The 16,973-nt window shown below is 43.8% G+C and overlaps 1 protein-coding gene across 1 annotated transcript in view; it reads right to left on the bottom strand.

Annotated features, from left to right (window-relative positions):
* Positions 1-16,973, bottom strand: part of LYRM4 (LYR motif containing 4) — a 56,719-nt gene that overhangs the window by 33,462 nt on the left and 6,284 nt on the right. The window lies entirely within an intron of this gene.

The raw sequence follows: 16,973 nt of genomic DNA, 5'->3' as shown, positions 1-16,973 counted from the left end.
GAGTGGAGAGGGCATTCCTTTTTGTATGTGCTTGAGGCTATGTTGCTCTTTCCTAAGATGGTGGGTGACATGTGAGAGATCAAGAGCATAGATGGAAGAATGATGGTTAATGGGTGAATGAATGGGAGAAAGAAGGCATGCCCTACCCACTTCCGGCTTTGGTTACATCACAGGTATATAGTCCCTGAGCCCAAAAAGGCTTCCCACACCTAAATGAATTGGACCAGAAGAACTGATAATCTGACTTGGTAAAAGATAGCTTCATATGGATATTAATGTGCAGCACCTTCCCATGCCAGCGCAGCCCCAGCTCCTGGATGGAGCAATTATCAGCCAATACCAGTGTTGGCTCCTCATCTGTGACTTTCAGCAGCCACTGTTAAAGTGGTGTAAGAGAGTCACACATTGCTGCAGCCCCAATACCACTAAGGTTCTGTCAAATGGGTATTCAAGTCATTGGAATTCTCAGCCTTAGCTCCAGTCAAATAACTGTTTCAGCAGTAAGCAAAATGTAAAACATCACTGGTGCTCTGTGTTTCTTCTGAATTATGACTCTGGTGACCTGCTTTATAGGCCTGACATTCATATTTATGTCTTGGTAGGCCTCATACACAAATCATAGATATTTTTACAGAGATGTTAGTGAGCCAGTTCCATTTAAGGTTTTAGGTTATCAGAGACGTTTAACTCCCAATGACCCTTTCGGTGGTTTCCTCCCAGGATGATTTAGCTCTGCAGTTCTAAGCTAGCATGGGTGGTTTTTGCGGTGTAGTTCCTCGTTTGGACTGCACCAACCATAGCTGCCAGTCAGCAATTTGGAGTAGAAGCAATCACTGCCAGGATTGGCGGAATGGGGTGTCAAGCGTGCTGAAGAAACTCCTGTGCCACTCAAAAACAAATGTCTAGAAGTACCCTCAGAAGTACCCACCTTGCCAACAAAGGTCTGTATAGTAAAAGCCATGGTTTTCCCCGTAGTGATGTATGGAAAGTGAGAGCTGGACCATAAAGAAGGCTGATTGCCGAAGAATTGATGCTTTTGAATTCTGGTGTTGGAGGAGACTCTTGAGAGTCCCATGGACTGCAAGAAGATCAAACCTATCCATTCTTAAGGAAATCAGCCCTGAGTGGTGGACTGGAAGGACAGATCGTAAAGCTGAGGCTCCAATACGTTGGCCACCTCATGAGAAGAGAAGACTCCCTGGAAAAGACCCTGATGTTGGGAAAGATGGAGGGCACAAGGAGAAGGGGACGACAGAGGACGAGATGGTTGGATAGTGTTCTTGAAGCTACCAGCATGAGTTTGACCAAACTGCGGGAGGCAGTGGAAGACAGAAGTGCCTGGCGTGCTCCGGTCCACGGTGTCATGAAGAGTCGGACACGACTAAACGACTAAACAACAACACCACCACCCTCAGAAGTACCCAATGGAAGTCGGATGCACCAAGGAAAGGAGGAGGAGAGGATATAAGTCCAACTGTTGAAAACCATCTCTGTCTGGATAGGCAGTTTCCTATGCAAGGGCAAGAAGGTTCCTGTAACAGCATGGATGGAGAAAGGTATGTGGGTGGGCGGATATTAGCATGAGGAAATTTTGGCCTAGCAGTACCCACTTGCTCCACACTTGACATCACGGCAGGTGTGCAGCAGGTAAAGACGCAGCTAGGCCAAAGAGGGTTTGCAGGCATCGCCAACCAGCACATCGGCAGCACTTGCAAAGCCCCATGAATAGCACTTTGCACGCACTGGCAATCACTTGATATTGAAAGTCATTTTCAATTAGATTTTAAATATTCTAATCTGGCTGGAAGACACCGAGAAAAAGGTGTGGTAAAAACCGAACTCACTAATATACATTTAAATCACATCTCCAGCAACCTTTGAATATGCTTGTTCCACATAAAGGAGAGATTTAGTGCACGCCCTTCTCTGCACACATCTTCCACTCTGCTTTGAACAGATATATTTAGTTGAACTAATAGATGGCATTTGTTTAACATATTATCACTTTCCAACTTCCTTCACACCCTACACGGAGCTGCAGAAATCACCATGCAGTGTAGTCAAGTGATAAATTACAGTTTAATCATTCAGGCCTATTAATCTCAGCAAGACCATGAACTGGGTCAAGATAGTCCTGATATCAAGTGCTGGAATCGTTAGTCACTGATAAGTTATTAGCAACACCCACGTAGTCGGGCCATTAAATCTGCTTGCGGATTGTCAAGCGATGGGCTCCATTTCAAGTTATTTAGTAGTCACTCAAGTGTAAGGAAGGGAGGAGGGAGAGGAAGGTCTAGAATTAAATTTTGAGGTTACTTAGGGATATGAGAGAAGCTACTGAAGAGACAAGAGCTTCTGCTCGTACTTAGAGCCCCATTATTGATTTCAGTTTAGCCTTGCAATCACACCAGTCCATCAACCCTTTAATGCAGTGTGTGAAAAATGCTTCAGAGAGAGCAAGTGTCACTGGTGTGTGTGTGTGTGTGTGTGTGTGTGTGTGTGCGTGTGTGTGCGTGTGCGTGTGTGTACACACACACACACACACACACACACACACACACACGAGTTAGTCTGCTAGAAGGCAGCAGGTCAGGCAAAAATGGTGCACAACCTTAAACAGGGATAGGGCTTTCCAGCTGCGTTAGCTGGAAATGCTCTTGATGGATTCTAGGATTCTAGGACAATTACCTTAGTTTAAAACAGGTACTGTAACTGGGTTTTGAAGTAAGAGAAACAAGCTTTGTTAAATGCTTAGTGTGCTCCATCACACACTATTTCTCTTAAACACACCCCACAATAAGACCACGTTGATCCGGTTCTGACATAGTGCTCTCTATCTTAATAATAATTTGCTTCCAACAAAATATTAAAATACAGTAATCCATCAAACATTAAAAGCTTCCCCAAACAGAGGGCTGCCTTTAGATGTCTTCTAAAAGTCTGGTAGTTGTTGTTCTCTTTGACATAAACCATGATTTATTAGACAGAAAATGAGTGTTGTGCCCACAGCTCCCTTGTGCACTGTAATGGAACACTTCCAGGGCTTATTAAACCACAGTCGCTATTACATACAAACTGGGAAACTGTGGTCTGATCTCTCCTCAATAAACCACATCCAGTTTCCTAGTTCTGATGTGGTTTAGTGAAGCACCAAAGACATGAGTACAAGGGGAGGAGAAGCAAAGATGGAATGAAAGGCTTGTTCTTGGTCTAACAAACTATGGTTTATCCGAGTGAGTTCATTATGTCTGATGCCTTTGGGTCCTAAAAGACAACTTTGCACAGGACAGTGAAACATAGGGAATTGAACTGTGCTTCTTATTGCCATGTGTATGGCCTATAAAAGAAGATCTTACAGGGATAATATGCACAGGCTGTTTGTTGAAGAACATTCATATATTTCACTGGAAATGCATTAAGATAAGAATCTGTAGCCAAGTGGGCATTGCCTCTTCCCCAGCGCCATGATTTTAGGGTAGGGATGGAAGAAGGAAATATGTGGGAGTTTTTATTTGAACTGCAAGGTATGTGGAAAGGGCTAAATATCAATACATCGCCCTACTTAGGTAAAAGTATAGGGACCCCTCACCATTAGGTCCAGTCGTGACCGACTCTGGGGTTGCGGGGCTCATCTCGCTTTATTGGCCAAGGGAGCTGGTGTACAGCTTCTGGGTCATGTGGCCAGCATGACTAAGCCGCTTCTGGAGAACCAGAGCAGTGCACGGAAACGCTGTTTACCTTCCCGCCGGAGCGGTATCTATTTATCTACTTGCACTTGATGTGCTTTCAAACTGCTAGGTTGGCAGGAGCAGGGACCGAACAACGGGGGCTCACCCCGTCGTGGGGATTCGAACCGCCGACCTTCTGATCGGCAAGTCCTAGGCTCTGTGGTTTAACCCACAGCGCCACCCATGTCCCTCTATCGCCCTACTTATGACCTTTTAAATCCAGCTTTTAGATGCATTTTAAAGCAAAAAGTAAATGTGTTGTGTTCATATATCAGCTATACCAGGCATGAGGAGCCTCTGGCCCTCCAGATTATAACTACCACCATCCCTGACACTCAGCTCATGTTTCCACAGTAGTGACCAAAGGAGGAATGACTGCTGGGAGCAGCGCACATAGAAATGCCACAGTGTACCTGTAGTAGGAAAGCCAGAAACCTTTATCTGCCCCACCTGCAATAACACATGCCCTTCCCACATCGGTCTCTACAACCACAGCAGGCTCTGTAACTCTCCAACAGCTTGACTGTCCAAAAGCACACTCTCCCATTGTCTCCCGAAACAAACTGATGCCAACAACACCCTTGACCGTTGCCATACAAGCTGAGGCTGATGAGAGTTGGGAGTCCAACAACATCTGAACTGCCTCAAAATATAATTTATTACTTGAAATATTGTTATACATACAGCAGGTTCACAGAAGTACGTTTGGCACTTGATGACTCAGCCATCAAGTGAGACTTGCATGTATATGCAGCTGAGTCATTACTGATATTAAAAAAAAAAAAACAACCACTAGAAGCAAACACTTATATGATCTCACCTCACACCCCAAATGCAAGGTTGTTTGGCAGGGGCACTTCACACATTTTGCCAAGCTATTGTTGAGTAGTTAGTCAAGCAACATACAGGCATGTGTAAACCATTCTATGGTTTTCAATCAGTGCAGTATTTGCAGTGGTGCCGATTCTCTTCAAAAGTGTATCAATGCACCTAAAATCTATCCATTTTAATGGGCCTTCAAGTACCACTAAGGTGGTATCACCCATTAGTCATGAGTCAAAATAAACTTTTTACAAGTAAAAAAAGAGCTTTAAAAAGCCCACCTGAGGTGCACATGAGTAATAATAAGCATAACCACAGTAAAAAAAAAGTGTGTGATAAGAGGTCTCATTTCATTGACTCTGGAACCATAGAAGACAGCCTATTAATCAGAGAGAGGAAAACAGAACTCAAGTCATTCCACTATTATTATTTCTAGTGGTGCTTTCTGTTTCCTGTAGAAAGAGTGCATGGAAGCGCCACTGTCAAAAAACATGTCCACGTTTTAAATGGGATAAAAGAGGCAGGAGGGAATGTGGTATTAAGGGCAGCAAGATTTTCAACACCAGGAGGACTGATGAGGCAAGGGCTGGGGAACGAACGAAGGAAGTGAGGGTTGGAATAAGGCAGGGTGGCTGTGGAGAGAAATAAAAGCACAGCGGCTGGCAATTCTGTGCACTGGTATTACCAGCCTGCTGAGAGCAATTACAATAGCACAGACAGCTTGCTTTATTGCAACCTTATTGAATTAACTTTGAGGGGCAGGAGGAAGAGGGAAATAACCCGAGTGATTCAGCAGGGAATTTATTAGAAAATTTTAATGCCAACTTAAATTTGATCCTAAGGCCTCAATATTAAAGGTCATCTCCATTACTGTACTACTGGAAACCCTCTGCTCCCAAGTTCCTCCCTTGCCTTCCCCTTGTTTTCTCTTATATAAAAACCCCCGCACACAATAAAATAGGTCAGAGCTCTTGCTTAAAGCTCCTTGGCATTTTTATCCGAGAGCAGCAAATATCTCTATCTTCATCTGAAGGCATTATAGACGGCCTTATCACCTATAAGCTTCCTAATAGTTTCTTAAACAAAACAATCACAAACCAAATAGAAACATGTGCTACAAACAAATGGTTATTTCAAGTACACAAAGCTTAGGAGAGCTACACAAAAAGTTAGGGAAAATTAACTCGACCATTACATACATTCTGTATTTCAGTAAAGAAACACCAGGGAAAGGGAATGAAAGTTATGGGATGTTTTAGTAGGATAAAAGGTGGAAGAAGAAATTCCTCCTTCCTAATGTGTGACAGGTGAGTAATCTTTATTTGTGCAGTGCCATCAATATGCACCATGCTTTATTCGTTTAAACATTTACAGAGTTTTCCAAGCAAAAAAAGAGAGGTCCCCAACCTCCAAACTATTATGATCAGCACCCCCTTTCTAAAAACCTATTATCTGGTCTTGCCAACCCTGTACATGTCACCTGCTCCACCGATGAATGTACAAATATCACTGCAAGGAGTGTTAGTTACTGGGATGGGAAAGTTAGGAGCCAAATGGCTCCTGGGACCTGGGTTGTGGGCGCCAAAACAGAATGTCTGGTCGCCACGAGGAGGGGGCGGGGGTTTGCCAACACTTTCTATTTATTATTATGATAAGCATGAGCTAATAGGCAATTCACTTAAGAGACCCATTGTTAATATCACATTATTATTTTTAGCAGAAATTGTTGAAACATGTTTAATTTGGTGTTTACAATAAAAATATTGGTACCATACTTTAGTTTTCAAAACACGCTACTCTTTATTGTTAAACTCCTTAATATATATACTTCAAGGCTTGAGTAATCCTTGAGCCAGGTACAAAAAAAGGCACTCAAGACTTTTTGAGGCGCTCGCAAATGGAGAATCTTTAGGCGCAAAATACGCCTGGTGCCCTGTTAATTTCTAACCCTGATTGCAAGCGAGACTGTGTACACACCGTCTGTGGCTGCATTCAAGCATCTGTTGACTGGGGTAGTAAGAAACATCTTATATTAGAAAGGAAATATAATAGGCATTTTAAAAATACAGAAATGCAATTAATGCTGGATGGAGGGTGGAGTATGGCTCCCACTTTTAAAACTTCTAAACCGTTATCTACCGACTGAAAAAGGAATGCAGTTGTGCCACAATTACTTGCTAACATCACAAGATCTTTTGAGGTTGTGCAGTGGCAGAAGATTCCAGTTCAAAGAAATGGAGGCACAGCGCTCAGCATTCCTATTTAAAGGATCTTAATTTCAGTAGAAAGTAGTCCATCTCTTAGCAGCCTGATTTGTGTGTGTGTGTGTGTGTGTGTGTGTGTGTGTGTGTGTGTGTTTGTCACTAGTGAATACTTATTGATGGCTATTATTCTCTTTCTGCTTCTGTTGGTATTCCGCTGGGATGCTAAATCAATTTTGTGCTTTTAAAAATTGACATCAATAATGTGTTTACATTTGCCAATACTTCTTAATTGTCAAGCTATAACGGTGGAACTCCAATAATAAATCTTGTCAACAGATAACTTCAGATGCTAGAATTTTAAGTGTTTCTTCTTCTGAGCAATTTGATAAGTTGAGAATTGCTCCTGAGTGAACCACAGGGTAAAAAGAAGGAGAGACAGGCTGGAGGAGTAATTCTTGGTTGCATAAAATACAGAAGCAGGCCTAGGGCAGACATAACACTCCAGGTCTCCTAATCGTTTCCAATCTTCATCTGTGCTCTGGGTTAAGGTCCCTGTGCTTTCTATTTTCATTGGAAGGAAAGGCCTCATTCACATCGAATGAAAATTTCCAAATCAGGGATCCAAATCAGGACCCAGTGGAGGGAAAGGATGAAAAGTTCTCCAAAACACCATCAGGGTCTTGATTTAGTTTTGCCCCCCTGTGCCTCCTGGTTACATAAAAACACACAGAAAAAACCACCCTCATTCACAAACCGAATTCACAGTTCCTGTCTAGTGAGTCCAGGTATGAACCCAAATATATAGGTTAATGTCATCTGCAAGGTCACATCTCTAGCAAGTCTGTAGCAAACAAGCTCAAGGATAGGGTAGGGGTATACCTCTCCTCGAGAGGAAATGAGTTAAGGTGCCTGGGCTGAGAGGGTAAAACAAGAACCCACTTGAAATGCCAGGAAAGGGACTTGTGACAGGTAAGCAAAGGAAGAATAAGAAGGGTCTGTATGCTGTTCATTGGACAAGCAGAGAAGGGAGAAAAGCTGATAAACTAAGCAACAAGCTCAAGATATTAACTGGGATAAGGTGGCTTGAGTGGTTGAAGAGTCCCAGTTTAGAGGCAGAAAAGTCCAGGTTTGAATCTGCTGTGTGTCACTCGTCTCAAAACTCACATGCCCATACCCAAAGCTTAATTATTCCCATTGAAAATACTTTATCACAAAACAAATGGTAGAGAATTCAAGTCAGAATCCCTATTTCGATCCCATATCCTAGTAAAGACGTAATATTTAAGCAAATGTTGATCTTTCAGCCTTTCTTAGAAACCGATGTCTGCCAGAGCTCTGAATTGTTTGAGATTACCCCATTCATTTGTTTTGGAAATTTTTCTGTTCCTTGTCTCCTGCACTAGAGATAAGTCATGATACTTTCCAAGTTGTCTTCAAGAGCACATTAGTCAATCTGAAATGTTACAAAGGCATAGATGAGAACAGTTAGATCTCTGTTGTCTAACAACAGGTGCAAGCACTCCTGGTCATAGCCATTGGCACTACCTGGATCCAGTAGAACCTCTGAACAACAAATCTCTTCCTAAGGGTCCATGCCAATCTCATCAACCACATATAAAGATGACCCCTCTCCATCAATAATAGCTGCATCTTGTTGGGATTCAGTTTCAACTGGTTCAGCCTCTACCACTTAATACAGTGGTACCTCGGGTTAAGAACTTAATTCGTTCTGGAGGTCTGGAGGTTCTTAACCTGAAACTGTTCTTAACCTGAAGCACCACTTTAGCTAATGGGGCCTCCCGCTGCTGCTGCTGCGCGATTTCTGTCCTCATCCTGAAGCAAAGTTCTTAACCCGAGGTACTATTTCTGGGTTAGCTGAGTCTGTAACCTGAAGCGTCTGTAACCTGAAGTGTCTGTAACCTGAGGTACCAATGTACAGTCTTTTAGACACTGACTTAACACTGAGGCATCAGTTCCTAGCTACTTACTGAAATAAATATATAACTGGATGTCATCAGCATAGTGATATTCCCCAATTCCAAAAGTCTAGATTTAAGAACATTCAGTTATAATTCAAGTAGATTTTAACCATCAGGTTGGCATCTGTCAGTCATAATGGAACTGAAAAGGTGTTCATGCATAATGAATATTAGAGACCCAGGTGTATTTCCAATCAAACGGCACTTGTGCAAAGCTTTAAGTTTTTAACAGAGTTAAGTAGGCAATATTGTTCTGAATGACCCAGTTACTGCCAAGCCTGCTTGGGAATTATACTTAATTAATTATACGGTCAGGTGAACGAGTAAAACAAAGTAAGAATAAAAAGCGTAAGGTGAAAGTAACCGCAATCCTTGTAGTCTTGCCGTGATGCAAAAAGGAAGTGTCCATGTGTTGCACATGAAGAATTCTACACTCCTTTAAAAATCCTTCGAAAATCAAAGTGAAAAGCAAATAGAACCTACTGTGCTGGGTGGTGATACTAAAATTATTTTAAAATTATTTGTGCTAAACACACAGACATTTCATTGTCTACATACTCCCTCTATTTCAATGTTGTGGTGTTTTACTGACATTATAGGCTGTATTCAACTATGCCATAGTCAGAGAAGACCCACCGAAATTAGTAAAGCTAAGTTAGTCTTGTCTATTCACTTCAACGAGCTTATCCTTAGACTAGCGTCAATTACTGCCCTATGAATTTAATCTATAATTTTAATGTTGCGGCCTGCCCTGTATATTGTGATTGCAACAGAATGGTGATATGGAATTACTGAAAAAGAATAAAGGTTACGAGGAAAGGCAATACAGAGAAACTCACTAAATGAGTGGATTAGTTTGCCTTATAAAACTCCCACACACATCTGTTTCCCTAGCGGGGAAGCCAAAAGAAAGCCAACACCCTCATTAGCACCTTCAAGAATACCTGTACAAAATTATTCACAATACTTGGTAAATAAGGGTGGCAAGCACACCTCTTGAATGTGAAGGCTTCCTCGCCTGCTATGCTGCCTTGTTGGGCATGCCTTTCCTAATTGCCATTATATAATAAAGCAATGTTACATAACCTTGTAATTTGGATGCAAGAACAGAGGAACTCTGCCAGCCAGCACTATTATGCTCAAATCGTAAAAGCAGATGCTTTTCCAACTAGAAGAGTTTGGAAAAATCATTTTCTGCAGTATAGACTGCTTAGGACCACATTTTCAAAACGGAAGTGTATAGCTAAATTATGGGTTTTTGCTGTCGCAAATATAGTTGTGGCTGCCCACCTTTAAAAGGGGCTTAGGCAAATTTGTGGTGTCTAAAGACCCCCTTACATCTTTTGTTTCAGTGACATACTGTATTTTCTGGCGTATAAGACTACTTTTTAACCCAGGAAAATCTTCTCAAAAGTTAGGGGTCGTCTTATATGCCAGCTACAGCAGCATCTCCTGCAGCAACTCCCCACCAAAGGACAAAACGACAGCAAATTAAATCAGAGGACACCAAGCTTTCTAGATGAAGCATAAATACGCTTGAAAATTGGCCCCAGAAGCCCCCCCCAATCACCAGCAACAGAACGACCCTAACCGCTCCCGGTAGTAGACCACTAGCAAATTCCATGACAGCGGCTCAACAAAAGGAGTAAAAAATCACCCCAAAATGCTTCAGCAGGTCTGACAAAAGCAATAACCGAATGAAGTTCAGCGACGTCCTAGCGATTGAGGAAGCAAGCCAAAGAAGAAGCCTTCTGGCTTGCTCCTCTGTTCAAACGGACCCGCCACCGGGAAGTGGAGCGGATTTCCGAGCCGGACTGGAGACTGGTTTTTTTAAAAAAATATTTGGTGTGCATTGGAAGAGGGGTAGTCTTATACGGCGAGTATATCCCAAACTCTGTATTAACTGGAAAAGTTGGGGGTCATCTTATACACCCAGTCGTCTTATACGCCGGAAAATACGGTACTTCTCACAAGGAGAATACACGCACTGCTCCTACAACATTATATTATATGGCCTCATTCATACACACTGGAAAATCTGGAAGATGCACAAAACCATCATTACTGATTCTCTGACCAGCTAGAACGTAAAAGCAATGCAAGCTTTGTTCCAAGAAACTACATAGATGTCTGCTAGAAGTTAAGAAAGTCGCTTGTTGGTCTGCAGAAGAATCTTTTGCCTAAAGCACAGTTCTCTCAAGTTTGGATTACTTGGAATGGAACAGAAAAGCTGCAATGTGCCTCAGAGCTCTTGTTTTACTGAAGGCCACTTCAAAAGAAATATGTGGCTTTGAAAACTTCAGATAGGTGCTGTACCCTTCAAATCGCCTGGGAAATCCACAATAATACCTTTTTAAATGGCCAGTTAGACAACTAATTCTTGAGAGATTAAACCTAAGAGCTTGGCTTCTCAAAAGTGCTGTTCTTTGGTTCTCAGCTATGGATTCACCAAACTTCCTTCAAACAATGCATTGCCAGATTTTTCCATCAAAAGTTCTAACTTTATGCCTACATTCTGCACTATGGAAGAGTATCCCAGTCTTGATTTCAAATGAGAAGCAAACAAAGTCAAAATCTTGGGTAACAGTAACAAAGTCAAACAAAGTCAAAATCTTGGTTGTAGCAGTTAGGCAGAAGAAGAGGAGTTTGGATTTGATATCCCGCTTTATCACTACCCGAAGGAGTCTCAAAGCGGCTAAAGTTCTCCTTTCCCTTCCTCCCCCACAACAAACACTCTGTGAGGTGAGTGGGGCTGAGAGACTTCAAAGAAGTGTGACTAGCTCAAGGTCACCCAGCAGCTGCATGTGGAGGAGAGGAGACGCGAACCCGGTTCACCAGATTACGAGTCACCGCTCTTAACCACTACACCACACTGGCATGTCAGATTAAGACCTGGGAGACCAGAGTTCGAATCCACACACTGCCAAGTTTGCTGGGTGATCCTGGATAAAGTGGACGGAGGGAGGGAGGATCATATTTATCACCTGGAACTCCTTAGGTGTGATGCAAATGTAATAATAACTAAAAATACACGGCCACATTTTTAACCATAAAAAGCCCAACCACTCACTTCTGCATGAGCGAAGGCACCAGGTGTATTTTGCACGTGGGTATCGGCCACTTTCAACCAAGTGAAGATGCCCAGGTGCCAGGACAGCGTCTGACATCTCCACCAGATGGAGGCGCATCTTGGTTCTTTTTACACACTAGCAACACATCCTGTAGAATTCCACCCATTATATTTTATCTGCACAATCAAAATGAATTTCAGGAACCAAAAGCTTGTACAGTGGTGCCTCGCAAGACGAAATTAATTCGTTCCGCAAGTCTTTTCGTCTTGCGAATTTTTCGTCTTGCGAAGCACGATTTCCCATAGGAATGCATTGAAAATCAATCAATGCGTTCCTATGGAAACCGCCTTCAGACCAGGTCCGGGGACAGTCTGTCCCCCGACCTCTTCTGAAGGCCGGCGGGGGGCGAAAGTCTTTGCTTCCCCCCGCCTGCCTTCCCGGGACAGCGGAGACTTCTCCGCTGTCCCGGGGTGATCTTAAAATGCTGGCAGGCAGCAGTGAAGGGTTCGCTGCCGTCCCCCAGCATTTTAAAAGCCCCCGGGAAGGCAGGCAGGGGGGACAAAGACTTTTGCCCCCCGCCCGCCTTCAGAAGAGGTCCAGAGGGCTCTCCAAGCTGCAGATAGCAGCCTGCTGCCCCGCGCGAGGGGCGCTCTTAAGCAGAGCGCCCCTCATGCGGGGCAGATATTCGCAGCTTGGGGAGCCCTGCAGGACTTCCCCTGCAGGGCTCCCGAAGCGGCGAATGTCTGCCCCGCGTGAGGGACGCTCTGCTTAAGAGCGCCCCTCACGCGGGGCAGCAGGCTGCTATCCGCAGCCTAGGCGGGAACTCTTCTGAAGGCAGGCGGGGTTAGAAGGGCTTTTCTTCCCACCGCCAGCCTTCAGAACAGCCTTCTGAATGTTGGCGGTGGGGAGGAAAACCTTCCTCCCACCGCAAGTCTTCAAGACAGGTCCGGAAACAGAGGAGAAGCGCTGTGCACCTTCCCCTCTGTTCCCGGACCTGTCCTGAAGGCTTGCGGTGGGAGGAGGGCTTTCCTCCCCACCGCCAACATTCAGAATGCTGTTCTGAATGTTGGCGGTGGGGAGGAAAAACCCTCCTCCTACCGCAAGCCCCGGGAACAGAGGAGCAGCCCTTCGCGCCTTGTCTTCTGTTCCCCGACCTCCCACCGCAAGCCTTAGGACAGGTCCGGGAACAGAGGAGAAGGCGCGCTGCGCTTCCCCGCTGTCCCCGGAGATTTCCCTATGGGCTTTCGTCTTGCGAAGCCGCTAAAAATTGGAAAACCCTTTCGTCTTGCGGGTTTTTCGTTTAGCGAGGCATTCGTCTCGCGGGGCACCACTGTATTGGAAAATGTGACTTTCAAGCCGTCTGTCCCCCAAATGGCAACTAGGCATTCTGTTTTGAAGACTGCAACCCTGGTTTAAGGAGCCTTTTTGGTGCTTAGCTTATATATCTGAGTTTCTAACACTGGACTGGGGATGAGAGTCACATGCCTGTGATGTGCAGGGTCAGAGGCAAAATGAAATGTCAATTTTACTTTTGTAGAGTAGGTGTGCTTCTACACCCACACCCACCATTCTATCTCTACCCAGGCAAGCTAGGAGTATTATCAGAATTCAATGAAGAAGAAGAAGAGTTTGGATTTGATATCCTGCTTTATCACTACCCTAAGGAGTCTCAAAGCAGCTAACAATCTCCTTTCCCTCTCTCCCCCACAACAAACACTCTGTGAAGATGAGTGAGGCTGAGAGACTTCAGGGAAGTGTGACTAGCCCAAGGTCACCCAGCAGCTGCATGTGGAGGAGCGGGGACGCGAACCTGGTTCACCAGATTACGAGTCTACCGCTCCTGACCACTACACCACACTGGCTCTCCACTACACTCAGGCAAAGCTGCCCTAGGAGGCTGTAAAGCATGGGTGGCAAGAGGTGTGGCGCAGAAGGGTGTGTGAGCTAGCAAGAGTCTAGCCGAAGAGACCTGGGGGAACACATCTGGCCCCTGCCTGATGTTCCCCATACCAACAAGAAGACTGTTGCCACATTGATGGTTCATGTAGCTCAGTAGTACTACATTCTCTCTGGCAGTGGCTCTTCAAGATCTCAGGCTGAGGTCTAGGATCTTGTTGCCCGGGATCCTTTCTAACTAGAGACTGCTGAACTTGTCCTGGAATCTTATGAATGCAAGGCATGTGCTACAGCCTTTCACATGAATACTATGGGTTTACCATCTGGGCCTAAATAAAACTTTTACTATGCTCTTGGGGATAAAAAGGCAGGAAACACCATTTTTAGGCTGTAACCCTGTGTACCCTTATCTTGGAGTAAGCCCCGCTGAAGACAGTGGGACTGACTCCCGAGTAAACGTGCACAGGATTGGAATGTCAGTTACTTTTTCTATAGAATATCTGCTCTGCTTTCATAGACATTTTCAAATAAAAACCAATAACCTGGAAAATATAAAAAAGACACCAGTAGACAAAAAGGCACTTTTATGCTTTTTAGTTATAGAAAGCTCCTCTTGTAAAATTCAGTCAAATCCCATGAATGTCATGGAACAAAATGACTATAATCCGTCACGTTTCCACAATCCCCTCCGGGCTGATTCAACTAGTTATTTATGAACCTGAGATGCCAATGGTCACTTTGATGACTAAACCATAAATTAGCATGTAAAGAGAATATAAATTTGATTTCACAGAAGCAACAAATTGCAAGGCAGCGAGGATATTATTTAATTTCTATCGACATGTCACGGGGAAAAAAAAGTCAGCAAAAGGAGATGTGCTACATCTTAATAAACCTGCAAACTGCATAATACATCTAATATTTGATTTGCTCCACTGCCTTGGTTATAAAACTCTGCACATAATACGGGTCTTAGGTTTAAGATTTCAAAAAGCCCTAGTTCATGACAACACTTGTTCACTATTTGAATTATTTCTTTATAACACACATAAAAAATAAACATTACACTTGAAAAATAATGAGAATACTCTTATAATTGTTCCTCTGGAATATATAATTGCATGTAGAAAATAGAACAGTATCAATATAGGTTTAGACATCATGAAAAATCTATATTTATCCTTATTAACAAGTGTGCTTAGAGACAGTGAGAGCATTTTGCTTGCTTTTTAGAAAATAAGTAAATGATGGTTATACAACAGTTGTATAAAGTGATTTTTTTTATACCATCTAGACACCATTTCAAACATTTCTGACTCCATAAACCACTGTCACATTCAGGAATCATAGAACTGCAGAGCAGGAAGGACCCTGGGGATCATCTAGTCCAGGCTTCCTCAACCTTGGCCCTCCAGATGTTTTTGGCCTACAACTCCCATGATCCCTAGCTAGCAGGACCAGTGGTCAGGGATGATGGGAATTGTAACCTCAAAACATCTGGAGGGCCGAGGTTGAGGAAGCCTGAAAATGCAGGAATATGCAGCTCTCCCATATGGGGAAGCAAACCTGTAACCCTGGGGTTATCAGCACCAATGTAGGCTGCAATACAAGATACGCTAACTACAGAGAACACAGTCCCGTTGAAAACAGTGGGACTTGCATGTATGTGTATTACATTTCCCCTGATACGAAATCTAGCACAGCCAGACTGTGGTGGGGACATGTGGTTTCCTTGCAACAGAAAGATCTAAGGAAGATGCACAACAAATGAGTAATGTGTGCATCAATCGTGTTAAAAACTACTGTGTACACAGCCTCTTGCTGTATGTGTATCTAAACACATTAAGACTTCAGTCTATAAATACTGATTTGGAAAATCCTGAATCAGTTGAGGCTGTACAATTCCATCTTTTGACTGACATCCAATTGGCTGTGGCCTCTCAGATATTTCTGAACTTCAGCTCCCGTCATTCCCAGCCAGCATGGCTAATCATCAGGGAATATGGGAGTTGCAGTCTTCCAACATGTGAAGGACTAGAAGTTAGCCACCCCTCTACTAAAGAAAAATAAAGATGCAGCTGGTGGAATACGTGAAATTATTACATAAGCAATGATGCTTTCTCCAGTGACCAGTGGGGAAACTGCTGAGTGGGAGACTGCAGGTCATGTGGAGGAACCCAGGTTACCTCTAGTTGAAGAATCCAAGGTAGCAGGGCTGGGAGAAGCCTCCATACATCACCTTGGAAAGTCACTGTCAACTTTTTAAATAAGTCCATTTGCATACCAGCTTTCCTCTAAGGAGTTCAAGGTGGCCTACGTGGTTAACCCCCCACATTTTATCATCACAAACGTAAGATTGAAAGAAAAGAAGAAGAAAAAAGGCCTGTAGGATCAGGCCGAAAGCCCAACTAGTCCAGCATCTTGTTCTCAAAGTGGCCAACCGCATGCCCAAGCAGAACCTCCCAGAAGATGGTATCCAGTGGCATGCTGCCTTTGACACTGGAAGCAGAAATACCATGTGATGTAGCTTAGGCTGAGATATGGTGACTGGCTCATGGGGCAGGTCACTCAGTGAGATGCATGACAGAGTGTGAAGATTTGAATCCAGGTCTCTCGGGTCCTAAATACTATACCACACTGCTTCTTCTTCTTCTTCTTTTTTTTTTAAGAAGACAAGTTTGGATTTGATATCCCGCTTTATCACTACCCGAAGGAGTCTCAAAGCGGCTAACATTTTCCTTTCCCTTCCTCCCCCACAACAAACACTCTGTGAGGTGAGTGGGGCTGACAGACTTCAAAGAAGTGTGACTAGCCCAAGGTCACCCAGCAGCTGCATGTGGAGGAGCGGAGACGTGAACCCGGTTCACCAGATTACGAGTCTACTGTTCTTAACCACTACACCACACTCGCTCTCCACCACACTGCTTCTCAACTGAAGTAGACATTACTGGGCTTGGCTGCTGGTTTGATTTGGTATAAAATACCTTCAGATAAATCATTTCTTCAAAGGCATCAACGAAAGAAAAAACACCGCCTTGAATATGTACACACTGAGGAAGTCTAAAAGTGGATATACTGCTCACCACGGAGAGACAGTTGGCACATTATAACACTAATCCTGGCCTGAGTGCACTGGGTGTCAATTAGTTTCTGGTCCCAATTCAAAGTGCTGGTTTTAACATATAAAGCCCTAAATGGCTCAGGATTGCAATACCTGGATCGCCTTGCCCCATATAAGCCAACCCAGACCCTGCGATCATCACCTGAAATTCC

The sequence above is a fragment of the Podarcis gaigeae genome, assembly GCF_964106915.1.
Source record: "Podarcis gaigeae genome assembly, chromosome: 7".
NCBI classification, from domain to species: Eukaryota; Metazoa; Chordata; class Lepidosauria; order Squamata; family Lacertidae; genus Podarcis; species Podarcis gaigeae.
Note: the sequence above shows the minus strand (reverse complement) of the source record. Positions and strands in the feature narration are given on the sequence as shown.